At 44.2% G+C, this 25,723-nt stretch overlaps 1 long non-coding RNA gene across 1 annotated transcript; it reads left to right on the top strand.

The window, feature by feature from the left end:
* The first annotated feature begins 610 nt into the window (after positions 1-610).
* On the top strand, positions 611-9,086 carry LOC138815187 (uncharacterized). Its single transcript, XR_011368204.1, has 3 exons — positions 611-677; positions 4,027-4,099; positions 8,650-9,086. It is a non-coding gene; the product is annotated as an uncharacterized lncRNA (long non-coding RNA).
* The last annotated feature ends 16,637 nt before the right edge of the window (positions 9,087-25,723 follow it).

Here is a 25,723-nt window from a genome sequence, read left to right as displayed (position 1 = left end):
ACCTAGATTCCTTGAACAAGAAGGAGGCTGGGAAGGCAGATGAGCAGGCGGCTAGCTTGCTGCCTGCCCAGGTCTCTGCCCTGACCTCACCTAAGCCTGCCTTTTCCTGGCTCTGGATGATATCTACTGACATGAGAGAGAATTGGTACACACAGAAATATAGTTTAATAATAACAATAAGAAATCAATTTAGTAGCTTAAAAGAAACTTACCCACATGTTCCTCTGTTTTGCTCTTTATGGTACATGGACTATTTCTGGCTCAGGAAGCAGGGGAACTGATGAGCAGTGGGGTTTCTGAAGCTGGTGGCTGATAGGACAAAACTGCTGCCACCTCATTGAGGTGCTAGGGACAGGCAGCTAAATTGCACATGGCCAGCACATGGCAGGTGGGTGGAGGAGATGTCTGGCTGGCTCAGCAGGGAAGGAAGGAGAGGGAAAGGAGGGGATGGATGAGGCCCTAAAATAGTATTTGGAAGCAGTTAGATAAAGACATTGTGGTTGTCTGTGCCTGCCACACCACCTCCTTTCCAGAGCCTTAGACTTGAGGGGGAGTGAGGGCAGAGAATCAGGGCTAGTCTCAGTGCATCTTCTGTGCTTGCTTCTCCAGCTTCCAATCTAGATGCCACTGCAGGGGCCAAATATCGTTCACTGTCTTGACCAAGAATGTGACTGAGAGTAAGTAATTATAAGGAAAATGATCTGATCTTAAGCTAGATGGGGGTGGGGAGGACTGACTTCATGATAAAATTTCATAGGCTTTGAAATGACATGATTTGGAGTTTAATTCCTACCTCTTTTATTATCAACGGGTTGACCCTAGGCATCTGCTCCATCCTTCTGAGCCTTGTTTCTTCCTTTTGTAAAATGGGTTTCATCCTAGAGGTAGCATGGCCAGGGACTTGTTGGGGGGTGGGGGGAGGGGTTGACCTTGAATGATTGAGCCTCTGTCCATGGTTCTGACAATTTGCTTCTTTTAAGCTGATCAGTCTTCTAAAACCCAAGGACACTGCTAACTCTTATTTGACTTTTCCTAGGAAAGTTGTTTCTTTGACATTTTATCTTAATGGAAAGCTTGAACGTTTTACATAGTTAATGAAAAGTAGCAATGAGGAGTGTAGTGGCTCATACCAGTAAACCCAGCTACTTGGGAGGCAGAGATAGATGGACTGAGGTTTGGGACTTGGGCAAGAAAAGTCAGCATGACCCTATTTCATAGAACAAGCTGTGTGTGGTGGTTTACATCTGTAATCTCTGTTACTTCACAGGTGGAGGTAGGAAGATTGTGGTCTATGCCTGGATTAGGCAAAAGTACAAGACCCTGAAAAATAATGAGGGCAATAGGCCTGGGGCATGGCTTAAGTAGTAGTGCACTCTTGAATTTAAACCCCAGTACTGCAAAAAAAAAAGCCACAAGATAACTTTATTTGCATTTCCAGTATAAATCTAGTCTTGTTTCCAACAGTTTAATACACTTTTGCCCTCTAGGATGTGAGCTTCCTGACAAAGCTCTGTTTAAAGAAACAGTAGTAACATGCAATGGTTTTCATAATAAGCATGTAAATTCATAGCTTCATACCTGGCATGTAAGTGCTAAGGAAGGAAGTGGCTACTGTAGCAGGGAAGTGTTTGTAAACACCATACATATTTGGATACAAAATCCTGATTTCTTTCTTTCTTTCTTTCTTTCTTTCTTTCTTTCTTTCTTTCTTTCTTTCTTTCTTTCTTTCTTTCTCTCTCTCTCTCTCTCTCTCCCTCCCTCCCTCCCTCCCTCCCTCCCTCCCTTCCTTCCTTCCTTCCTTCCTTCCTTGAATTTTCTGGGAAGATGCCTTACCACTGGAGCTATGCCTCCAGCCCTCCTTTATATTTTCATTGTTTTTTCAAATAGGGTCTCACTTTTTGCCCAGGCTGGTGTAGACCTCCATCTTCCTATTTACCTTTCCTTTATAGCTGGATGACAATATGCTTAATTTTTTATTAGTTGCGATGTTGGTATCATGAATTCCCCACCCAGAACCTTGGGCTGCCTTGATCAACTGTTCTCTTGATGTCATCTGCTCAAATAGCTAGGATATGTGGCTCCCAATTACCTCTTAAAATTCTCACTTGGTTTCACTTCCTAATACATCATCATAGGGTTTAAATTTCAACCTGAGTTTTAGTGAAGATATTCAAACCACAGAAACTGCTTGCCCCAAGCCTCTACTTTTTCAACAAGTTATTCATTGGAGGATGAGGGGGTAGACTATTCCCTTCGGGTTAGAGACCTCACAGAAGAGACTGTCTGGCCTCCAGCTCACACTTGTCATCTGCTGATGAGATGCCCAAGCACTCAGAAGGGCCTCTCTGCAGCCTCCATCTGTGCTGAGATTCACAGTATTTGCAGAGTCTGGAAGCCCCAGTTCTTAGGGCTCCTCTCTCTACCCTTGGCTATTACTAAGCTACTTTTAAATACCCTCAAAGAAGCAAGGACAATATTACTTGAGGGTCCATGAAAACTTCAAACCACTATTCTCTTCCCAGGCTCAAGGACCTTTTCCTGGAAGCAGGAGGTACAGAAGACTGCTTCAGCCTCTGGTCTCCTAAATACCAACCAGTCTCCTTGTAAAAGTCTATCACTTTGCCTTTCTGCTCCATAATCACTATTATTTTTAACCAGAATATATCATCTTGCCACAAGAGTTTAGGATCCCTTTTGCCACATTTTTTTCACTTTTTTAATTTTTAATTTTAATTTTTTTTTTGTGAACATACTGTACAGAGGGGTTACAATTACATGGGCAAGATAATGAGTACATTTCTTATCAAGCATTGCAGCCTCCTCCTTTTTTTCCCTTCACATCTCTTCCCAACCTCCCCCCGCCACCCCCCACCCAATCCCCCTCACCTCCCACCCACCCCCGCACCAAAGTTGTAAAGTTCATTTTCGACATGACAACTTGTACTTCTCATAGTTGCAACGGGTCCACCTGTATCCTTTTTTTTTTTTAATTTAATTTTATTTTATTTGTGAACATACTGTACAGAGGGGTTACAATTACATGGGCAGGATAATGCGTACATTTCTTCCCAAGCATTGCAGCCTCCTCCTTTGGTTTACCCTTCACATCCCTTCCCAGCCTCCCCCCTCCCCCCATCCCAATCCTTCTCCTTCCCCCCCCCCCCCACCAACGTTGTAAAGCTCGTTTTGGACATGACAACTTGTACTTCTCATTGTTGCAACAGGTCCACATGTATCCTTAAACAACTGGTTTTTCCCCATCTCCTCCACAAGTTATACTGACATCAAATATAGTGAAAACAAGGGTTATACTGTGGGGGAGGGACATACAAAGCAACAAAGAGATAATCTTATAAATGCGTTAGAAACACATGCATGAAAGAAAAAAAACATTAAAATACATATCTAAGGGTTCATTTTCCTGACATCACTTTATCAGACCTTTTCCGCTTGACTCCTACATATACTAGATATTGCAAATAAGGGAAACCATGGGACCTATGTTTCTTTGGGCCTGGCTTACTTCACTTAATATAATTTTTTCCAAGTTTTTCCATTTCCTAACAAATGGGGCAATGTCATTCTTTCTGATGGAGGCATAGAATTCCATTTCCACCTGTATCCTTAAACGACTTGTTTTCCCCATCTCCTCCACAAATTATCCTTTTGCCACATTTTGATTTTAAGTCATCAACAGCCTCAGACTTTGTTGACTCTGCCATCAAATAAATATTTAAACCCACAGAGCAGAAATTAGCTTATGCTCATTGAGAAATAGAATTCTATCTTCTGATTCTCTGTATCAACTTATTTCTTTCTGGCCCTCTTCAAGATAGGACAGTGGTTGGGGAGATGAGAGAGAATGAAAGAAAGGGGTGACAGTGGTCAGGATGCATTGTGCCCATAAACTGATATGGTGTATGGAAACCTCTTTGTAGAACTACTTAAAGATAAAATACAACTCTGCAGCCTATGTGTAAATCATCTGACTTTCTCACCAACGTGTTTCAATCTGTTTTCTTACAGGTCAGGAACTTGCTGAAAACAGACATTGTAGTTGCTGGTTGGGATCACAGCGCTGCAAATTATTTCTTAACAAGTATGCAATTTTTCTAACAGGGGTTAAGCAAGGTTAAGCAAGGTTAAGCCTTTGTTTTATAGCTTTTGGGGTTAATAGGTATTTTGTTTACTCCAAATAGGAAAAAGAGAGAAAAGAGTAAAAAGCTATGGTCTATAGCCCAGAGAAGATCTGTTATGGGCTCTCACCATAGATGTTTCTGAATTTTCCATCCATAAAAAAATGACTAATAAAATTAAATGCAAACTTAGCTGCCATCCCATCATAGGTTTATTCCTGGCATTTATTTATTTATTTATTATCTTTAGTTGTGAAAAGGCATTTCAGTTCAACATATCAGTTTATGAGTGCAATGCATCTTAACTATTCCTAGTATCATTAAATATATCTTGAAAATCACCACAGTGTTAACACATCCAAGAAATTTACATTACCTGTGAAAATTTTGACATTAATGTTAAATACTTGTCTCAACCTTGATGAACAAAGAGACTAGCATCAGATTTCTTTATCTATGGGTTCTGCCTCCATAGATTCAATCAACTGAAGGTCCAATTCACAATATAGAGAATTCAGAGAAAACTAGGCAATTAGGGGGAAATTATTGAGTTCATGGAAAATGAGAACTGCCACAGGAAGGAAAACAAATTCTCAGAACACTACTCAAGCCCAGTAATCTATGATGTTGACCTCACCTAACTCTAAACATTCAATACTGCTGGTATTTAATCAAATCACCATGAAAGTGTTGGAAGAATGTGCAATTCAGGGACAGCTGGAGGACTGGGAGAACGGGGGAATGAGAAAGAGCTGACCCCTTGCTTTTTCATAGTGGAATAGTGATATGTTGACCACCAAAGCCAACCAATAAACAGGCAAACAACAAGACGAATATGTTATTTAGCGAAATAAGAGTCAATTCCAAATATTCAGGAAAAAGAGCAGAATTGGACTTTTCAGAAGGGGGACAGAAGATTGCCTTCTACCATAATTTTTCTTTCTTTATGTATTTCTGTATAATTTCTCTTTTAATGATGAATAGAATTAAAGAATAATAATAAAAGCAACCAACTGGTTAATAAGAAGATACTAAAAGTCTAAAAAACTAGAACTTTCAGTTCAAGAGATAGATTAAGGAGAGGACTGATATACACACATCTGCTGCATGTCTAGTCATCTAGAAGCACAACACACACAACTACATACAGCACAGAGTGTTTGATAATGCCAAGCCCCTGGCTTATGTATTTACTACTATTTTTCTTTCATTATTTTAGAAGGAACTTCTACTTTAGCAGTTTACGGTAAAACAGTATGCCGTCTTCCACTGGCAGCAGCCTTACCACATCTCTATGGCCTGTGCCCTTGATTGCATGAGAGGCTCTATGGAGTAACTGACCTGTTCTACATAGGCTTGGGAAGTACAGGCCAGGATGCTTGTAAAGTGTCTAACAATGTTAGTTAATTTGCTTAACAATGCATTTCTCAGCACGTGTCCCCATTGTTTACTGAGGCATGACTGTGTTTGCATTTTCTCCTCATCGCCATACTCTGCAGTCATTATGAAAGCTGAGGTACACAGAATTAGAGGAGTGGCTTGAGGTTACCCTGCTGGGAAGTGGCACATTTGAGATTTGAACCTAGCCTTCAGAGCTCACATGCTGAATCCTTGTGCTATAATACATCTTGCTACACCAATGCACGCACGCGCACACACACATATTCACACACAAATACACACATACACACACACACACACACAACACAGAAATTGAAATCTTATATGCAATAGCAAGGACTTTCTCTTTGAAAACCACAATTTCTCCTATACCACAAATGAGTCACCTAAAAGCAGAATGAACCTGGAAAATGCAGAAATGTATTATTGTTTATTGATTTTATTTTCTACCTCTTTCTTAAAACATATGTGAAGCAGCTTTCAAACATGTCATATAGAAGCAAAAATTTTTAAAGGAATCCCAAAGAAAGTAGCTAAGTTTATATGCCCAGGGTCAAACTCAAAAAGCTTGCCATGTCTTGAAATAAAACCCAAATATGAAGTCTCAAACAGCCAAGACAAAGAAAGAACTGCAAGTCATTGCACAATTAAATAGGAGCTTAGCATGTCTATAGTGAAATACACGAAGCAGCTAACTTATGAAAAGAAAAGGTTTATTTGATTTGCAGTCACAGTTTTATGAGTTCGAAGTTCAAGGTCAGATGGGATTGACTTGGCCTCAGTGAGGACAGATGATGTGTGAGTGGCCATTCATCATGGCAGGAGTGTAGCTAGGAGCAGTCACTTGCTGAACAGGAGCACAGAGAAGGCTGGAAGGGCAAGCTTGGTCCTTAAAACAATCTTCTCAAGAATACTCAAGGAGCCTTATGTAAATTCCAGTGACCTAACGATCTCCCATAAGTCTTCACTTCCCAAAGGTTCTACCACTTCCCAATAGCACCACCCTAGGGACCAAGATGTTAGTCACAAGATGTTAGTCACTCAGATTACATCCAAATCATAGCAGAGTTGGTTGAATTAAGTTTAGGTGGTGTACAAGGGCACAAGAGAGGCAGAATAGTCAGAACATCATGCAATTACATTTTGACTTACTGTGATTTTAGAGGAAGTTATTTCCATCATTAGGAATGTCAGTAGAAAAGCCTGACATAGCCCTGATGTCTGCCTGGATACTATTTGGCTCCTTTTGTAAGCTAACAGCTTTAAATCTAACATTGAAATGGCTTTGATAACTTTTCAGAAAAACAATTCTCACAAGATTGACATAAAGGAACCAACCTACTTTGACAGAAAAGATGCTTTTCTCACAATCAAGTTTTGTGAAAGAGTTGTCCATGCTTGCTATCCCCACTTCCTATCTCCAGTGAGACTGTTCCTGGAAGAGTAACTAATGACCTTCGAGCTGCTAAGTGGGCCTGCCTCAGTTCTTGTCTTATTTAAGATCTCTGTGCAGCCAGACATTTGCCGGTCCTCTGGGAACACTTGCTTGTCTTGTCATCCACGACTGTGCAGTGCTAGGACTTTCCTTCTAAGGTTCTCTTGGGTCCTCTGAAGGTTTAGTCTCCTGCATGCCAACCTGGTGCCTGATGATCTCTGCCAGGTGAGGGGTGACCTGTTCACTCACCACAGTTTTTCTAAGTACTCAGAGAACTCCCTGGCATGTAGAAGGTGATCAGTAATTATTTTGGAAGGGATAGACAAATGTGGATTTTATTTCCATTTATTTAAGATGAATGTCCTATAATAATTTAAAAGAGCTTACAATGTCAGACTATATCTGCAGACATAACTTTTAAATAAAAAATGAAAATGAAATGAGGCCTTGGTGCTGGTGGCTCACATCTATAATTCTAACTAATCAGAAGGCTGAGATATGAAGAGGGAGGTTTAAAGCCAGTGTAGGCAAGAGAGTCTGTGAGACTCTTATCTCCAATTAACTAGCAAAAAAAAAAAAAAGCCAGAAATAAAGCTGTGGTTCAAGCCTTGAGTGGAAAAAGCTAAGGAACAGTGCACAGTCCTTGTGTTCAAGCCCCAGGACCAGCACAGTAAAACGGAGGGAGAGTGGAAAGAAATGAAAGAATCATACCTGCCTTCTGGGATAATTTAGTTACTGCAATTAAACACGAAGTTTAGTGCTGAACTTCCTGGTAGGCAAAGCACAATGAGAACTGCGTCATTATGTAGTTCTCCTTGCCAAATAAAAGGAAGTATGCAAATTTGACTATGAATAGGAATATTTTCTGGTACAAAATGTCAGTAGGTGTTAAAGGGTTACCTTTATACAGACAGAACATTAGGTAATACATTGGGGCACTGTCTTTGACTATCAAGTCTCAAAATAGATGGATGGTTCTCTAAATTATTCTTTAAACACCTGGATGATACTAATAGAAGAGATAAATGTTCCAAGACATGCCATGGCTGTCTTATTAGGGAGGTGGGTTGGGACCAGCTGGAATAAACCTGTGGGTACCAGACATTAGAAGCTGTGTTACAGTGTGAGCTCAAACACCATGGCTCTCTTGCTCTTGCTGAAAAGCCTAAGTAAATCTCAGTGGAGGCTAATGAGGGTGAGCCATACTGATTTTCACAGCAAATTACAACATCCCAATTCTGCTTTCCCTCAGAGATTTAACACTGTGAGTTCATAAAAGTAGAGAAAATCCGTAGTTTAATCATCAAGGCTCTGAGGTTTAGAGTGAAGTGTTTTGGAGAAACACTCATTGGAGAGAATGGTGAGAGCCACTAACACACACAAGGGGGAGAATAAAGGGTGCATCTCCCCAGCCCAGTAGAGAACTCAATGTTCACTTCTTTTAGCTGGAAGATCTAAAAGGTTGGCTAGTGGCCCCAATGGCACAGTGGGTGAGTGGCTGAGGGCAAAGCATGCGGGCAGCAGGCTGAGTATGTTGTATGGCGAACATACATCTGCCCCGCTGAGTCACCTGTGGACAAACTAAAAGAAGCAGAGGTGTTGCTGGATTTCTGGGAACCCAGGAAATATAGAAAAGCACTAGAATTGGATGCATGGACTCTTGTTTGAACCCCATAGGTGACAGAAGTTGGTGAGGAAGAAGAGAACGGAGTCTTGGAAGAAGACAGAAGTGGAATCCTACCTACGTCCTGGAGGGGCCACTTGGAAACCTTCCTGTGCTTCTCTTTTCCCTCCTCTAACTCCAAGAGGAAGTTATCGGGTTAAGGGAGGAAAGCAGGAGAGGATGATCCACCCTGCTGCCTTCCTCCCAATTCCCACAGCTGTCCTGCCAGGAGCAAGGAACTGCCTCAGCCTATAACCCAGTTCAACGCTGGGCGCTGGTGGCTCACACTGCTAGCTATCTAGGAGACTGACAGTAGAGGACTAACACTGGGGGCCAGCATGGACTGACAAATCTGAGACTTCTATTTCCATTTAACCAGCAAAAAGCTGAAACTAGAGACACCAGCTCAAGAGAGTGAGACCTGGAATTCAAGCTCCAGTACCAGCACACAAAAACCAAATAAAAAACAAACCAATCTAGTTCAGAGTGTTTATTTTCCACGGGACTGGGCTTGTCATATCAGGGAGCTGGGTTTATTTTTGTTTTTGTTTTGTGTGCAATATGAAGGGCTTGAACTTAGGGTGTGGTGTTCTCAGTTGGCTTTTTCATCCAAGGCTGGCACATACTTTCTTTCAGGATGCAAACTATCTTTTTGACTTCAGTGACCACAGACTCGTTTCTAGTTCAAAAGGATTGATAAGGTCACAAGGTTTGCTGGGAGAGGAGTGGGTTCCAAGGCCAGGAAGAGCCCACAGCGCATGTTCAAAGGAACCCAGAAGACCCAAATCAAGCTTATGTGATCTGACAGCATAGCAGGCCAGTGAACAAGTCTCAGCTTGTCCCTGCCCTGGAGCTGGAACAGTGTAGGCAGAGCAGAGTCCACTGAGGGCAAGCTTGGGTATGGAACACTTGCAGTGAGGAGCCTGTGCCAGGAAGCCAAGCTTGTTCTCTGGCAGCTGGGAGTCTGGACGGGCTTTTGGCATCAGCCAGTACGGTCATCTGAAAAAGCTCATGGGTCAAGTCCAGGTAGTAAGGCCCTACAGACGTGAATGGTTGGTGCTCCTCCCTCAGATCAGACCTCCAGACCTGCAGGCCAGGAGCTAGGTGATGGAGGCCCTGGTGCTCCAGTCTTGGAGAAGGAAAGAAAGTGTCCTTAGAATCTACTACAAGATAGAAATGAAGTAACGGGGGACAATCACCCTCAGGCAGCTGAGCGTGCTAGCAACTTTGAAAGGAAAGCACAGCCCAAAGTACTGTTGTCTTAATTATTATTAGAAGCTACAAGTCAAATCTTGAAAGACATTTATAGCACACCATGACTTGTTTAGCTCAGCTTCCCAGAAAAGGGAAAAAAAATAGACTTGGACATTTTTCATTTGGGCAAGAGATAGATAGGTCCATGTGTCAGAGCTGCTGTCTGAAGCTCCCCTATTTTAAGAATGTCCTCTGGGGTTCAGGTATATTAAACTACTGACTGGAGCCTAAAAGCCCAGCATGGTAGGAAATAGGCTTGTTTGTAGCACTGGAGGGCTTGGGGCCAAATGGAAGCTTCCACCCACTGTGAGATAATGCAACCAGTAAAGGAGCTGGTAAATGGTCCATGACCAGGGCCGCGGAGGATGCAGAGCAGAGCATGTTGGGAGGATGCTGAGCAAACATCCAGGGGAGCCCACTGGTTCTCGATTATCCCTAGGCTTAATGTCTGGTTTAAGGACGGTTCTGCCTCACTGAGCTTTTTCCTCTCATCTCCCATCCCCTTGGAGGGTTAGAGTAGGGCCTGCAGGGGAAATGGCATACCTTAGCTGTGGGGGGGGGGGGGCTGTGGTGAATAATTCATGGAAGCAGGTAAGGGCTCCTGGCTGCAAGGAGGCTGCTCCTGCCCTGGAATACATGTATCTTCTCTGCTCCTGGAACAGCCCAAAGACAGGAGCAACGGTGGAGTCACGATCACCAGAGCTTCCTAGATGAGACACGAGTGTTATCCTGTAGCATGGCTGGGTTTGTGCCCCATAATGGACAAAGACAGCACTGTTATACAGTGTTGTATAGCAGCTTATGAAAAACTGTTGTTGTTTTTTATAAAAGAGAATCTGTGTACCAGTGTCACAGGTTAGGAGGACTTCTGAAGATACAGCCAGAGATTACTTTGCTTCTGGTTCACTTCCTAGTCCCCAAATTTAGGCTCCCAGGCTCCCTTGGTTTTCCAAGGCCTCTGTCAGACCTGGCACTGATCTGTTTCATACTTGGGATCCACTTGGTTTGTTTCTTTGTTGTTGTTATTCAAAATAATGAATTTCATTATGAAATTTCCTTATTGTACTTTTATTCTATTCACCACTCCCCATCATTTTGCCTCTTTTCCTGCTTCCACATCATGAGAGAGAAAACATACAATATTTATCTTTTTGAGTATTGGCCTCTTTTTCCTTTCTCTTCTTTTTATCTTGTTTGCTTTGTATAATACTCTCCAGTTCCATTCACTTGCCTACAAATATATAATTTCAGTCTTCTTTATGGCTGAATGATACTCCATTGTAGATATTTACCACTTTTTTGTCCACTCATCAATTTATGGGCACCTAGGCTGATTCCATAAGTTGGCTATTGTGAACTGTGCCACAATGAACATGAGTGTGCAAGTATCTATTGTATGCTGACTTATATTCCTTCAGATGTATACTCTGAGAGTCGAATAGCAGGCTCACAGAATAGTTCTATTTTTAGGTTTCCGAGGAACCTGCATACTGCTTGCTATAATGGCTTAACGAATTTGTGTTTCTTGGCATCCACTTCTTGATTCCTTTTCCATTCTTGAATCAACTCCTGCCTTCCAAACTTCCCTCCTTCATCCCAGTCCTTGTTGATCTTGATAGTCTGGAAATCAGCAATGTGGGATAATGATCCCTTCCAGATAACTCTTGATCCTACCCAGGACTTCTCAGAACTGTCTTCCCCATCAAGGAGACTGCTGGGTACATCTGAGGCCCTGCCTGGCCCTGTGGGGAGACAGAGGCATGGGAGATCTCTACATGATCAGAGACAAAGAGTCCCAAGGTCCTGGGAAAACAGGATTTAAAAACACAAAAAACAGTCCAGCATTGATGGCTCACACCTATAATCCTAACTACTCAGGAGGCTGAGTTCTGAGGATCAAGGCCAGACCTGGGGAAGGAAAGCCCATTAGACTCTTATCTTCAATTAACTACCAAAGAGCCAGAAATGGAGCTGTGTCTCAAAGTGGTAGAGTACTTGACTTGAGCACAAAAGTTCAAGGGACAGTACCTAGGCCCTGAGTTCAACCCCAGCATTACTCCTCCCCACCCCCACCCCTTACCCCCATATACATACAAAACAAACAAACAGAAAAGATTGCTCTGGGTTTTTAGCTACTATCCCTGCTCAGATACATCTCCCTCTTTCTAAGACTCTAATCCTGAGGTTTGCCATGACTCATATGTAAAACATACACATTTTAATTATCTTCTTTAAATGTTGTAGCCGTTTCTCCTGAGAAGGCAGGAACCTGGAGTCCATTCCAAAAACTCTGGAAAAGGGAACTAATCTCCCTATAATCACTATATTTCTCACTCACACAGGCGTTTTACTTAAGCAAAGAACATTTGGTCACGCCTTCTGGGTAAATCGGTGCAAAACTTTACAATAGCAGGCGAACGAACATGGTCCTTGGGAGCAGAGCAAAAGGTGCATGGCCTCGTCTGTTTCTCCACAGACAGGAGCTGTGAATGCAGGGCAAGTGGCAGCGTCTCCTGCTCTAATGTTCTCAATTCAGCCTGTGCCAGGAGTGAGTTCCACAGTGTGAACGTGCGAATTCTCGCTCCAAACTGCCTAGACCTACATTTTTGTAAATGTCACTTCTTGAAATCCTGTTTTATCTGGGAAACCACATTTTGCCAGCATCACGGAGCCTGGCTGGAAGGCTCTCTGCCTTCGGATTCCTGCAGACAGAAGCTCTTGAGGAAGACCTGTCTGTACAATGGACCTGTCTCTCACCTAGGAGCCTGTTTAGGACAAGGTTAAACCCTCACATCACTCTGTAAATCTTTGGATACGGTCCTTAGGTTCCCTCTTCCTGTACGCCATTTGAAGTAACTGTGAATGGAGCAGAAGATTAAGACTTCTTTCTGTCTTTTTAACAATGGTGTAATATGGGCTCAATAGACACCGAAACACCGAACTGAAATGTAACCTATATAAATATAAAATACAGATACATATATATGTAAATCAGGATAGCAATCCTGAATTTACCTACTTTAAAAGTAATGTCATAATCTCCAAGTATTTTTGATCAGGCAAAGTCAATATCAGATAAACCTCGCATTCATAATTCTAAGATAAGAGATATTCATTACCTTAAAATAAAAAAAATTCTTTTCTTTTGCAATCACTAGATATATCGCTTACTTGACAGGGGAATTTGTGATAAAAGTGAAAAGCTGCCATAAGCCATTCTCCAGGAATTTATTCACCTAAGAAAGTACATGGGAATATACTGCATATAATCTTCAATCAGATACTCAACAATGTTTGCAAATGAGTTTTATTAAGGTGGTTGTGTTTAATACAACTGTCTTACATGTGCAATTTAATAAAATAGAGTCTTCTTATTAAATGGAAGACTTGGTAAAAGTGCGTGGTGTTACTGTGGTAGGCAATGGGTAACAAAGCAAATGAGTTCCATGTTTGGTAAAATTGGGGCGGAAGCATAAAAAGGAGGGCTGATGATCTGTCAGGAATTGACTCACTGGAGGCTCTAGGGTAGAAAATTCATAGACTTACTTGAGAGATCTTCCCCCGAGAGAGACCACCCTTGCACAAAGCCTCCCCAGGAAAGTACTTTCCCATGTTTGGCTTTTTCAGAGGCCACTGAAGTCATGATCCAAGAGGATCCTCTTGGATCCAGCTGCCCACAGACCTCGGCATTGTCCACGTGAAGCTGGTTTGGCCGGTGTGCTGGATGCAAGAGCTATGAGGTCATGGAAGATTCCACCCAGATTTCAAAGGAAAGCCTTGGAAGCTACGGGTGACAGGTAATGTGTATGTGTCCCTGTGGGAGCCCCAAAGACATGCATGACACTGGGAAGGTGAAGCTGGAGCTGCAGTGCAGACCCCAAGATTTTGATGTTGGGAACATCTGCCAGGCAAAGCTGCAGGCAACAAGTGGAGTCAGCCCCGAAAGACGTGGGAGCTGCAAATGGCAAGGGCAGAGGGGCGTGGCTCTCCAAGCCTATTGGAGCTCACCGCACAACACCAAGCATGCTGGGTGTAGAGGTGAAGCTGTAGGATTGAATGTTTCTGGCTTGCTTTGATCTGACCCTTCTTCACTATCCCCCTATTCATGTATTTATTTATGTATTTATTTTGGAAAAGGGATGTGCACAAGGCACCATTGTATCTTGAAAGTGTGGACTTTATTAAGGGTCTCATAGCTAAGAGTTTACACCCTCTCATTCGGATGAGTGAGAAAATTTGAAATTGGTCAAAGGGCTGAGATGGACTGGTGAGCTTGGGAGTTAGAAGGCAGGACGCAGAAACTTGAACATTCCGGATTTGAAATGGGCCAGGACTCTATATCCCAAATGACTCCCAAAGCAGAACATGCAACACCTGCAGAAAGGTACTTGCCGTTGCTGCTGCTAATAGGAACACTTAACACTTGGGATCAATGACCAACTATTTTCTGAGCTCTCGCTTGATCAAGTGATGGAACTTCAGGAGCTGAACCTAGGATAACAAAAAGGTGACAGGCCTCTTTACACTGACCCTCCTGATGTCCTTTCACCTCTCTCATTAGAATAAGGCCTTGATGGAAGGTTGGGAACTAGAAAAGGAACAGTTGTGAATAAATGGCTGTTAAGATGCAGCCAAAAGCCGGGCGCTGGTGGCTCACACCTGTAATCCTAGCTGTTAAAGAGGCTGAGATCTGAGGATCACAGTTCAAAGCCAGCCCGGACAGGACAGTCTGTGAGCCCCCCGTTTTTTGTTTTTGTTTTTGTTTTGGTGGTTGTGGGGCTTGAACTCTGGGCCTGGGCGCTGTCCCTCAGCTCTTCAGCTCAAGGTGAGCGCTCTACCACTTGAGCTACAGCACCACTTCTGGTTTTCTAGTGGTTTATTGGAGATACGAGTCTCACGGTCTCTCCTGCCCGGGCTGGCTTTGAACCGCGATCCTCCGATCTCAGCCTCCTGAGTAGCTAGGATTACAGGAGTGAGCCACCAGCGCCTGGCCTGTGAGACTCTTATCTCCAATAAACTATCAGAAAACTGGAAATGGAGCTGTGGCTCAACGTGGTAGAGTACTAGCCTTGAGCAGAAAAGCACAGGAAGAGCACCCAGGCCCTGAGTTCTAGCTCCATGACAGACAAAAACAAAAACAAAAACAAACAAACAAAAACAGCCTAGAAGGTTTTGTCTTTGTTACTTACACACATCTTTTTATTAATTTAGTTACAATACTCATCCTTGAAACCATAAATTAGAATATTTTCAAAACATTTCTGTTATTTTCTCTTTTTAGCAGTTTTGATTCCAGGCAAACAAGAATATCATAATTTGAACAATTCCTTCTTTCTTTCTTTTCTTCCTTTCTCTTTCCTTCCTTTTTCCTTCCTTCTCTCTCTCAGCCTTCCCCACTTTCCTCTCTTTCTTTTGTTCTGAAGAACTGCTGGACCCCAGTAGGCATACCACTTCATTTCCTTTACCCTTTACCCCTTCTGGGTAGTCTCTGGCTGTAGATTCCATCTTTGGTGGCTAGAAACCCATATCTGTAATGGTCTAAAACCCCTCTCAGGTGAAAGGTATTATGAGAAGGGAAGAAAGTGAGGGTAGAGACCAGAGGTTCAACATTAGCCCCTTAAGTCAAAATGTCTATATCTGAGCTCTTAGGCAAGAAGTGAGAAGTTGCTAATTCTTTTTGTTTGTTTGTTTTGTTTGCCAGTCCTGGGTCTTGAACTCAGAGAGTCCATGTGCTTTCCTGAGCTTCTGTGCTCAAGATTAGTACTCTACCACTCAAGTTACAGTTCCATTTCTGGCTTTTTGGTGGTTACTTGGAGGTAAGAGTTTCACACACTTTCTTGCTCAGGTTGACTGAACCATGATCCTCAGATCTCAGCCTCCTGAGTAGCTAAGATTATAAGCCTGTAGAGAAGTTGCTAATTCTTAAACTTCATGAAGTCCTGTACCCATTTAAAAATCTGAAAAGGGCTACAATTTAGAAGGTTTTCTCCGGGAGAAGGAATGCATGTGCATACCTTAGAAGGTTCACAGACCTACTTAAATTATATTACTATTTGGCTTGGAGTCCCAAACAGTCATTGTGGTTTCTTAAAGTTTTATGAGAGGACATTATCAAGCTTAAAGATGTTCTCCAGGGCCCCAGCCTGATCAGGGCTCAACTAGATGTCCCAGCAGGCAGATTCCATCATGACGTCTTTGTTTGGGGGGAGGTAAGGAGCAGCTCGAGATTACATCCACCAGACAAAGCAGCTAGATTCACCATGGCTCAGATAAAACCCAAAGGAGCAAAAATGACTCAGGCTTGAAGACAGGGAAATGAAAATGCATGAGCAATGAGAACACACAGGCCAACGTCTCACACTTATAAATCAAATTTCTGATTTGATGTCCCCACAGAGAGGAGAGGGCTTTTCTCTGTTATGAGAGCAAAAGATTGTTGACTCGGAGGGGGCTTTCCTGAGGTTCCTTGGTTCAAGTATGGGGGAAAAGGCTTGAAGAAAATGGGGTGTGAAGCATGAAGCAGCCACAAATGTATCCGCTGCATTTTACTGCAACGGCTGCGTCTCTTGGGGCGGCATTCAATACTACTTTTAGCTTTCCTGGCTTCATCCAGAGCTGGAGCTTCTAGAACAATTAGTGTTCAGTTTTGTAGCACTGCTGTCCCCTTAAAGCAGCAGCCCTCACCCCTGGCTGCATTACAGCCTTCTGGAGACTCTACCAAAAGTGCCCCCTGTCCTTGACTGATCCCAGGGAATCCTTGGCTGTGACCTCCTCAAAGGTCAGGAAGGGCCAAGACCACCTCTTAAAGGGTTGCTGGACACGTGGGCAGGGATTCAAGGGCTCCATGGAGGAATTAGTTGCTTTAAAAGAAAAAAGAAGAAAGCTAAGCACCCTTCTTTCTTTCTTTCTCTTTCTTTCTTTCTTTCTTTCTTTCTTTCTTTCTTTCTTTCTTTCTTTCTTTCTTTCTTCCTTTCTTTCTTTCTTTCTTTTTTTTCTTTCTTTCCAGTGCTTTTTATTTTTAAATTATGTTTAAGTAGTTGTACAAAGAGGCTTCAATTCAATATATTCATTTGTGAGTACAATGTAATTTGGTCAATGTCCCTCCTTTCATTATTCTCCTCCCTCCCTCTTAACTCACCCACCCCCTCGATTTGCTTGCTCCATGTCCACACATATGTGTTGACTATTATGACTGCATTCCCCACCCTTCCTCTATTTGTTTGTCCCCCTCCACACACCACCCCAACCTCTCCTGTCCCCTGACCACACAAGTTCCAGCTACCTGGTATTCATTTGTTCAATTGCAAGTTAGTTATTCTAAGGCATTACACCATTGGATCCCGCCCCTGCATATGCTGTACTTGAGCTAATGTTTGTGTAAATATACGTATGACCCTGTATATGTTTACATACATTTGTAATTTAGATATCTTTCAAATATAAAAGAAAACATGTCTTTTATCTCTCTGAGCCTGACTTCACTTATGAGTAATTTTTTCCAGATCCATTCATTTCCAGGCAAATTACATAATATCAGTTTTCCTGACAGAGGAGCAAAATTCTAGTGTGTGTGTGTGTGTGTGTGTGTGTGTGTGTGTGTGTGTGTGTGTGTGTTCCCATAACTTGGCTCTGGTGAATAGTGTAGCAATGAACATAAGTGTGCAAGTGTCTTTAAATACTGTATTCTGACCTGTAATCTCTCAGATAAACTGGTGTAACCACAGTGGAAGGCAGTTTAGATAGTCTTCAAAAAACTAAACATAGAACTACCCTAAAATCCATCAATACCACTCACTCTTGGACATTGATCCAGAAATGTTGTTCTTTTAACCAACATGACACATGCAAATTAGGAAAACTACTGTCAAAGAAGGCTGATTAGGAAAATCAGCTTGTGGGCCTGATATCGTCCTGTGTCAGTCATTAACAGCCTGATCAGCCCCAGTAATAGAACGAAATTTCCGGTCAATCGTTAGAAGAGGAGTTTCCAGAGAGAATTAATTCAAGAATGCACTGACTATTATTCCAATTAGAAATAAAAATTCAAAGCAGGCAGAGATAAAGATGACTGGAAATCCAGAGGTCAGGCTGGGGCTGCTGACCACACAACGGCTATGTCATCAGCTGGGCACTGGGCTTGGCAATAAAACCTAGCCATTTTGTACTTTGATATGGTTCACTACTAATCCAATGAGATGTCAATTAAAGGTCCCCTTTCTTCCAACTAGCTGCTGCTGCTTCCTCCTCCTCCTCCTCCTTCTCCTTCTCCAGAAAGTAGATTAATACAAGCAGCATAAAATGGCCTATAGCATAGGATCATGGCAGAGCCAAGAAAGAGATCATCTTAGATAGACAAGTGAACTCTGTGTGCAGTTATCTCCAGGGGAATTCTTTAACATGGCTAGCAACAAAGCTATTAAATTTTATCTTAAAAAACAATATTTTACAAAACAATCTCATCCTATCCTTAGCCTCTCTTCATGCTGGGCAAAGCTGAGGTGAAGGAAGTGTCAGGAAAGGATGGGGTAGAGGGAGAGGGCTGGCACCCTCTGGCACCTAGAAGGATTCTGTCTCTGCTGCCATAGCTCCAAGAGGGCTGTCAGTCAGTCGGTCCAGCAAGGCGCTTGTTCTCTGCGTGTTCACTTAGATCTCTTGGCTTCTCCATCCCACCAACATTGTGGTGTTGAGGGCAAAGAGGACATTCAAGCCATAATTTTCTCTCTTAACTCCAGAATGCCAGGAAAGCTTCAACTGAAGTCCTACTGCCCCTTTAAGTACTTTCAATAAAGACATACATTAAATATTTTATATTTGTTTGAATTACGATTTTTAGAGGCAGCACTAATACAGCCTTGGAGTCTTACCCAGTTCTGGCAGACTTCAGAAATTACTTTTATGGTCTTTTCTGATTACAAAAATAATTCACCTCATAAAAACGCAAGCCAAACAGCGGAAAAGAAGGCTGCAGGAGCCCCTGGTGGTCACGGCTCCCACCAGCAGAGCCGGGCCCGCCATTGTGCAAGCGACTTGGCATTAAGTCCATGCAGTTCTGCACTTTGTCAGGAGTACTGATGGCCAAAGAGCTCCATCCAACTGGCCAATGACTCAGAACTCCTGGGAGTCCCAAGGGGGGGGAGCCAGCCAGTCCCTGCCTGCCCATTATACACGGCTCAGAACCTCATCGCACAAACGGTCACTAAATGCCCAGCCCTGAAAAGGCACGATGAGAGAGCAGGGGTGTGACCTATGGGGTGTGACCTCAGCTAGGCTATTGTGAAGTGATTCCCAACTGAAACAAGTACTCCTGAATGCACACTTACCGCCGGCGACAACCACCATGGAAGGAAGAAGTTTTGACAGCCTGAGAGAATCTGGGATGAAGGACTTGTCCTAGACTTAGGGTTCAGGAAGACCTCCCTGGGGAGATAATGCTGATGTCAGAAGGAGGAAGCATTGACTAGAGGAAGAGGTAGATAGTGGACTGGGGAGCCATAGCCATTCCAGAAAATGGGCGGAGTATGTGCAAATGCCCTGTGGTTGAGGAGGGAGGGAGGAATCACTGCAGCTAAAAGCTCTGCAGTTGGAGGGACTGGAGGAAGGCTCAGGGAAGGAGGGAGCAGGTGAAGTAGAGAGGAGCAAATAATACAGTCAGATAAAGCCAGATCCCGGAGGCCAAGGAAAGCTAAGGACCCTAATTCCAGCTGAATAGAGTTTTGGCTGCTTTGGGCCGTTCCCATTTGCTCTGTACTAAGTACTGAGCTAAACTCAGCTCAAGTCAGCAACACGATCCCTACCAGCTCCCCAGTTTTAAAGGAGTGACACAAGTGTTTTCCCCAGGTCTCTATATAACCTGCCAGAGTACTGCTCCTCCTCTCAGCCTTTGGCTTTTGCTATGTGCAGATCAATTAACTCCCAGTCAGACTTTCGGTGTTTGCCTTGCAGCAACCGGAAGCTGTGGGCTGGGAGGGTAGGTGTGAGCTGTGGGAGAAGGAGAGACGTGGGAGCGAAAGGCTTTGGGTAGATGCTCTCCTGCTCAAACACAGCTCTGACAGAAACAGAATGTGATGTCAAAGGCATCAGATCTTGTCATCTGCATTTAAGGAAGCAGGTTGCTGTACTCTTTCTGGATGATCACGTGTACCTAGGACAGCAGTCAGCGTGGACAACGGCTAAACTGGGGATAAGGATGAGGAGACTGGACTTCCATGTCGGTCCTGAGCTCAGGGCACATAGCTCCTCTGGGGATCAGGAGATCAGAAGTAAGTTCAGGGCAGGTGGCAGCAGACTGGGTGTGGAGGTGTTCCCTGGCCATCCATTTTGAGCTCTGTCTCCCTGAACACTGACAAACACAGAGGCGCTTCTGATGAGCCCCACCTGTCTGAGTTCAGTTTCTCCCCTTCCTCAGTAAGACAACCATCACTTCGTCCCTGAATAGTTGAAAGATCTCCCTGATCTGAACGAATAGAAGGGAGACGCAGAGGATTCTCTCCACCATTCACGCCACAGGCTTTGTCGCAAGTTTGGAAAACACAGCATCAACCCTCCTGACTTGAAGATGAAGACCCTCTCCTCTTTGCTTCCCTGGTGGGAATAGAAGACCAGAATTTCAGAGATGGAGCCCACCAGCAGGCAGTACCACAGATCCTATTTGAAACGAATTACACCCACGGGTGGGTAGAAGGGAGGAGGAGTAATTGTAATCCCAGGGGAAAGTTTTTTTTTTTTTAAGACCTAGTTTCAAAAATCTCAGTCTTAATTTAGTAAATTTCAATTGCAGAGGGAGTTACTAAGCTGAAGATCTTTTGCATTCGGTCCTTAATTAGCACTTCATTTGTATCTGAGATCATCAATAGAGATGGTGGGGCACAAGTACTCAGAATAACTGATGGGTCCTAATGAGGCCTTTGTTCTTCCGGAGGAAGCGATTTCCTCTCCAGTGCAGAGGCTCTGCATTCCACTAGCTGTATGTAAGCACCTTAAATTAGAAGCAATGCCTGGGAAGAATCAAGAGGAATTAAAACTGGCTGTCGCATTGGGAGACAGGATGGATGTGGAGGGAGCCTGCTGCTTCCTCCTGAGCCCTGGTGGTGCTTCCCTGACTGCCCGGCCCAGCTGAGGTGCTAAGGTTGGTTACCCAGTAGCTTGCCACACAGGAAATAGCCCTTGGGGGCCTTCTCCTTGCAAATCTGCTGTCTGATATAGAGCTTCCTGCTTCCCTTTTCCTCTTTCCAAAATGCACCCAGCAGTCCTGGCCACTCAGTCTTTATTGGGAAGCTGTTTTCCCAGAACATTTAACAAAGAAAAGACAGGGGGAGGGGAGAGACCCCATATGACCAAGGAGTGGGAGACAGTGAGTGTGGGACCATAGTAAGATCCACTTTGCAAAAGACTGACTTCTTTGGGAAGAAGTGGGAAAGAGGCAAAAGGAATGAAGACTCTTCCACCTAAACTGGGACAGTGGTACACATCTGTGATCCTAGCTAGTCAGCAGGCTGAGGTCTGAAGATTGGGATTTGAAGCCAGCTGGGACATTCAAATAGGAGAGACTCATCTCCAATTAACCACACACACACAAAAAGGCAGAAGTGGAGCTGTGACTCAAGTGGTAGAGTGCCATCCTTGGCCAAAAAAGCTAAGAGACTGAGTCCAAGCCCTAAATTCAAGCCTCAGCACTGGAACACACACACACACACACACACACACACACACACACACACACACACCCTGAAAGCATGGAATGTGGATCCCAAGTCTCACACACACACACACACACACACACACACACACACGGAGCCCAAGTCACACACACACACACACACACACACACACACACACACACACACACACACACACACACACACACACACACCTCCAACCTAAATCCTGAAATTCATCAATGTCCTGCAGTCTTTTATCATACCCCGGCCTCCCTCATCCCCTGTCCCCTCCTTTGGTGGGGTGCATTCTAAGAAATGATTACTGAAACTGAAAATATATCAAACCTGTATTGACCACATCTTTCCTACACATACATGTCTATGATGAAATTCAATTTATAAGTAAGGCATGTTATTGTAAGGTAAATCATCCCAGATGCCACATTTTAAAATATAGAATATTGGAGTCTTTATTACACAGTTAACAGGCTTCAGGCCGCCAGTTGTTACAAAGGCCTGCAGCACTCAAATACACATAACACATAACACAGCTAGGAAACATGCTAAAGAGCAAAGAAATAACAAGAACAATACCAACAAGCCAATTCAGCTCCAATGGAGACGCCGTGATGACTGGAGACGAGACAGGCCAGGAACACAGAGACACACGTGGAAAGGTGTGCTGGCGGCTAGGCTGGTCCGGGCCTAAATAGGTCGGCACAGGGGGCAGATCCTCAGGAAATTCCCAGTCCCAGGAACTGGACTGACAGATTCAGTAACCTATCAGCCAAGTGCCTGCCCCTGCCTCCAGGGGACCGGGCACACCCATTACCTGGGAGGCAGGTGATTGGGGAGGTTCCTTCCCCCAGCATGAAGGCAAGATGTCAGACCCCACAATCCACCATGTGGCCAATATGGCGCCAACCAGACTTAGCCTCCTTACTTCATTACGAGATTAACAACTCATAGTAAAATAGAACCGCTGTGGCAATATGTTATCATAAAAGTTATTTAAAACTTATGAACTGTTTATTCCTGAAATTTTCCATTTCCAATTGACCATGAGCAACCAAACACCCCAGAAGGTAAACCGGTTCATGGAGTCGGGGTACTGTGTTAGCTTGTGGGTGAGAAGAACTGCTTTCATTCTTCAACCAGAGAAATGGAGGCTCAGAGAGATTAAGCAACTTATTAAAAAAAATCACTGAGCTGGAGAGTGACAGAATGGGGACAAGTGTCCCCATTCCTGTGTTCCTTTCATACCCCCCCCAATCCCCTCCTGCCAGCAGCCAGACTTTTACCCTGTTATGGTGGGGGGGGGAGGGGGGAGGTGGTGGGAGGGTGGGGGGTGGGAGGGTGGGGAGGTGGGGTGGGGGGGTGGGAGGGTGGGGAGGTGGGGGGGTGTTTAAGGTTTGGATCCCACGGCCCCATGCTACCTGGTGTAAACTTGGTTTCCGAATCTATTTCAACAGCAGTTTATTTTAGAGGAACCCAGAGAGTGGCCTTACTTAACCTTTGCCTGGAAGTGTGCCTATTCAGTGGGACCTGGGAGAAGGGTCTGAGAGGGCAGGGCGGGGCAGGCGAGGCAGGAGCCCACAGGGAATCTACAGCCCCAGCTTTCCACAGAGGAGGCCAAGGAGTGGGAGACAAATCAACGATTCTCCGGGCATACTGTGCGTTTGCCAGATCCCTGCTCTTTGCTCTCATTCTTCCTCTGGGGTGTTTTCCAAGTGTGGAGGAGGAGTGGAGGCTGAGGAGTTGTCTGTCCAAGGGCCGGTGGCCAGGCCACGCTGTGAGGAAGAGGATGTTGACATTGTTGGGTGGGTGGGTGGGGGAGGGTCACAAGGACTCAACATAAAAGGGGTATTTGTCTTCTGAAGAACCTCCTGGATATTATGGCTTCCTCTACAACAGTCAGCTAATGTGGAGCTGAATGACTTTGGGTTCAAATCTCACATCAGCCCCATTCGTTGAATGATTCTGGGAACCATCACATCACCGGCTAAGTATTAGCTTCTTACCTACCACACGCAAATACTATCAGCCACTCCATGAATGTCTTGATGAATGATGTAAAGCCAACAGCCAAAGGCAGCTGGAGTGAGTAGCTTAGGAGGCAGTCAGGAAGTGAGAAGACCAGGAAAGAAGGTTGCTGGGTTTTGCCAACATCAGGGCCAGAGTGCTTACAAGAAATTATGTCAGTAGCCCGTGTGCTGGCTCTGAAAGAGCTCTCAGAAGCTAGTCTTAAAAGCACAAAAGCCATAAAATAGCACTAGTATTCTTTTCCTACCGTGAACAAAAATATTCATGAAGACAAACCTAAGCCAGTTCTTCTGGGATTGGCTCTAAATACCACGTGTGAGTCATTCTTGCCTCTTCCAAAAGAAAGATTTCCCCAATCCTCACCCTGTCTGTGACACATTAGGATTTTAACTTTTCAGCTTCTCTCACCAAATTCCTAGTCCCTCTGTTGAGGGAGGGAGAGGGGGAGGAAGGGTAAGGAGGGGCAGCACAGCCCTGTGGATAGAGAATGAGTTTCTCTATTTCAATTCTGATTCTGGAAATTTTAAAAACAAAAATCCCATGATGAGAGCAAGAGCCATGCCAAGCTGCACAGTGGACACTAGATGGCAGTAGACCCCACGTTATTTGGGCAATACAAGCTGCACTCTTCCCCAATGGCAATGGCCAGGAGGTTTCTGCAGTGCGGTCCTTTCCTCTGTCCACACCTGGGGGTGCTATTTCAGTTCACAACACAAGCATAAAGCCACACCAAGAGATTCAGGACTGCGCCCCAGGATCCCGTTTGTGCGCAGAATGCAGTTTCTTGGACCTGAGATAGTATGACAGCCAGGCATCTCATTACCATTTTTAATTTGCATTTTAAAAATATTTTTAAATATGTTTAGTAGTCACATTTTTTTTTTTTTCTGCTGGAGCTCAAACTCAGGGCCTTAAGCATGCTCTAGTGCTCTACTACTACATTCCTTATAAGGAAGGAGGAGGGGAAGTGTGTGTGTGGGGGGAGAAAAGGGTGTAAAAGACAAAGAAAAGAAAGAAATGGAAAGGAGAAGACTCTCAGAAGAGGAACACATGCTTCTCTTCTGCTGGCCTGCCTGCTCAGAAGCTGGGGTGCTGAGCAGATGTGGCTTCCCAGGCTTCACTGTGTTTTGGGGTGTGGCATAAGCCAGGCAGTTGGGTACATAGTGCTTTCTCTTCACGAATGTCTTTCAAGAAGGGAAAATGATATGCCTGATTGATTTTTTTTCCCTTCATCTTTTTGCGGGCCTCCGGTCAGCTTTCCCCATCCTCCACCTGGCCCACCCACTTGCCTCCAGTAGCAAGAGTACCTTTTCTCATCTGGTGTCACCACACGGCCACAGCCACCGTGGCCTGCTGGATGAGAGGACAGCTCCGCCTTCCCGTCTACAACGCATGCCCAGTGAATACCGCGCGTCTACAACGCATGCTCAGTGAATACCGCGCGTCTACAACGCATGCTCAGTGAATACCGCGCGTCTACAACGCATGCTCAGTGAATACCGCGCGTCTACAACGCATGCTCAGTGAATACCGCGCTCCCAGGACACTGTGGTCAGGGTGTACTAAGCAGAAAGCTTGTTTTCATTTATTCATTTTTGTGGAAGATACTTAGGAAATGCTGAGTTTTAGAGGGTTAGCATCACACAGGAGGATTGTGGACCACCTAGCAAGACCGAGTTTGTGTGTGTGTGTGTGAATGATACATGCTTCCACCAACTGATTTGACATGATAGAGCAGCTCCAAGACCAGTGATCACGAAACACAGTTTGGGGAAACGTTGCCTCAAAACCCTTCCTGTGTGAGTGTGTTTCCCTTGGCCTTTTTCTCTTCCTGGTGTCCCTTATTCTGCTGTGGAACCAGGATACACGTGTGCCATTTTAACTCCATATTGGTGTGTGATTATTAGTTCATCCTTTCTCCCCAGTCCATATGGGCAGGTTGTGTCTTTTATTATTTTGTTTTTTTCTTACCAATTAACTGTGGAGCCTAGTCCTATGCCTCTAGCACACAGTACAGATTTAGTCAATGAGGGAAGGTCTGGTCTTCCAGAGAGTGCTATTTCTGTGTAGATAAGTTTTATGCATGTTGCTGTATTTAACCCTTTAATCTTCATAACAGCCTGTGAGGGAAGTA

This window comes from Dipodomys merriami, unplaced genomic scaffold, assembly GCF_024711535.1.
Source record: "Dipodomys merriami isolate MVZ:Mamm:240054 unplaced genomic scaffold, mDipMer1.0.p SCAF_63, whole genome shotgun sequence".
NCBI lineage: Eukaryota > Metazoa > Chordata > Mammalia > Rodentia > Heteromyidae > Dipodomys > Dipodomys merriami.
Note: the sequence above shows the minus strand (reverse complement) of the source record. Positions and strands in the feature narration are given on the sequence as shown.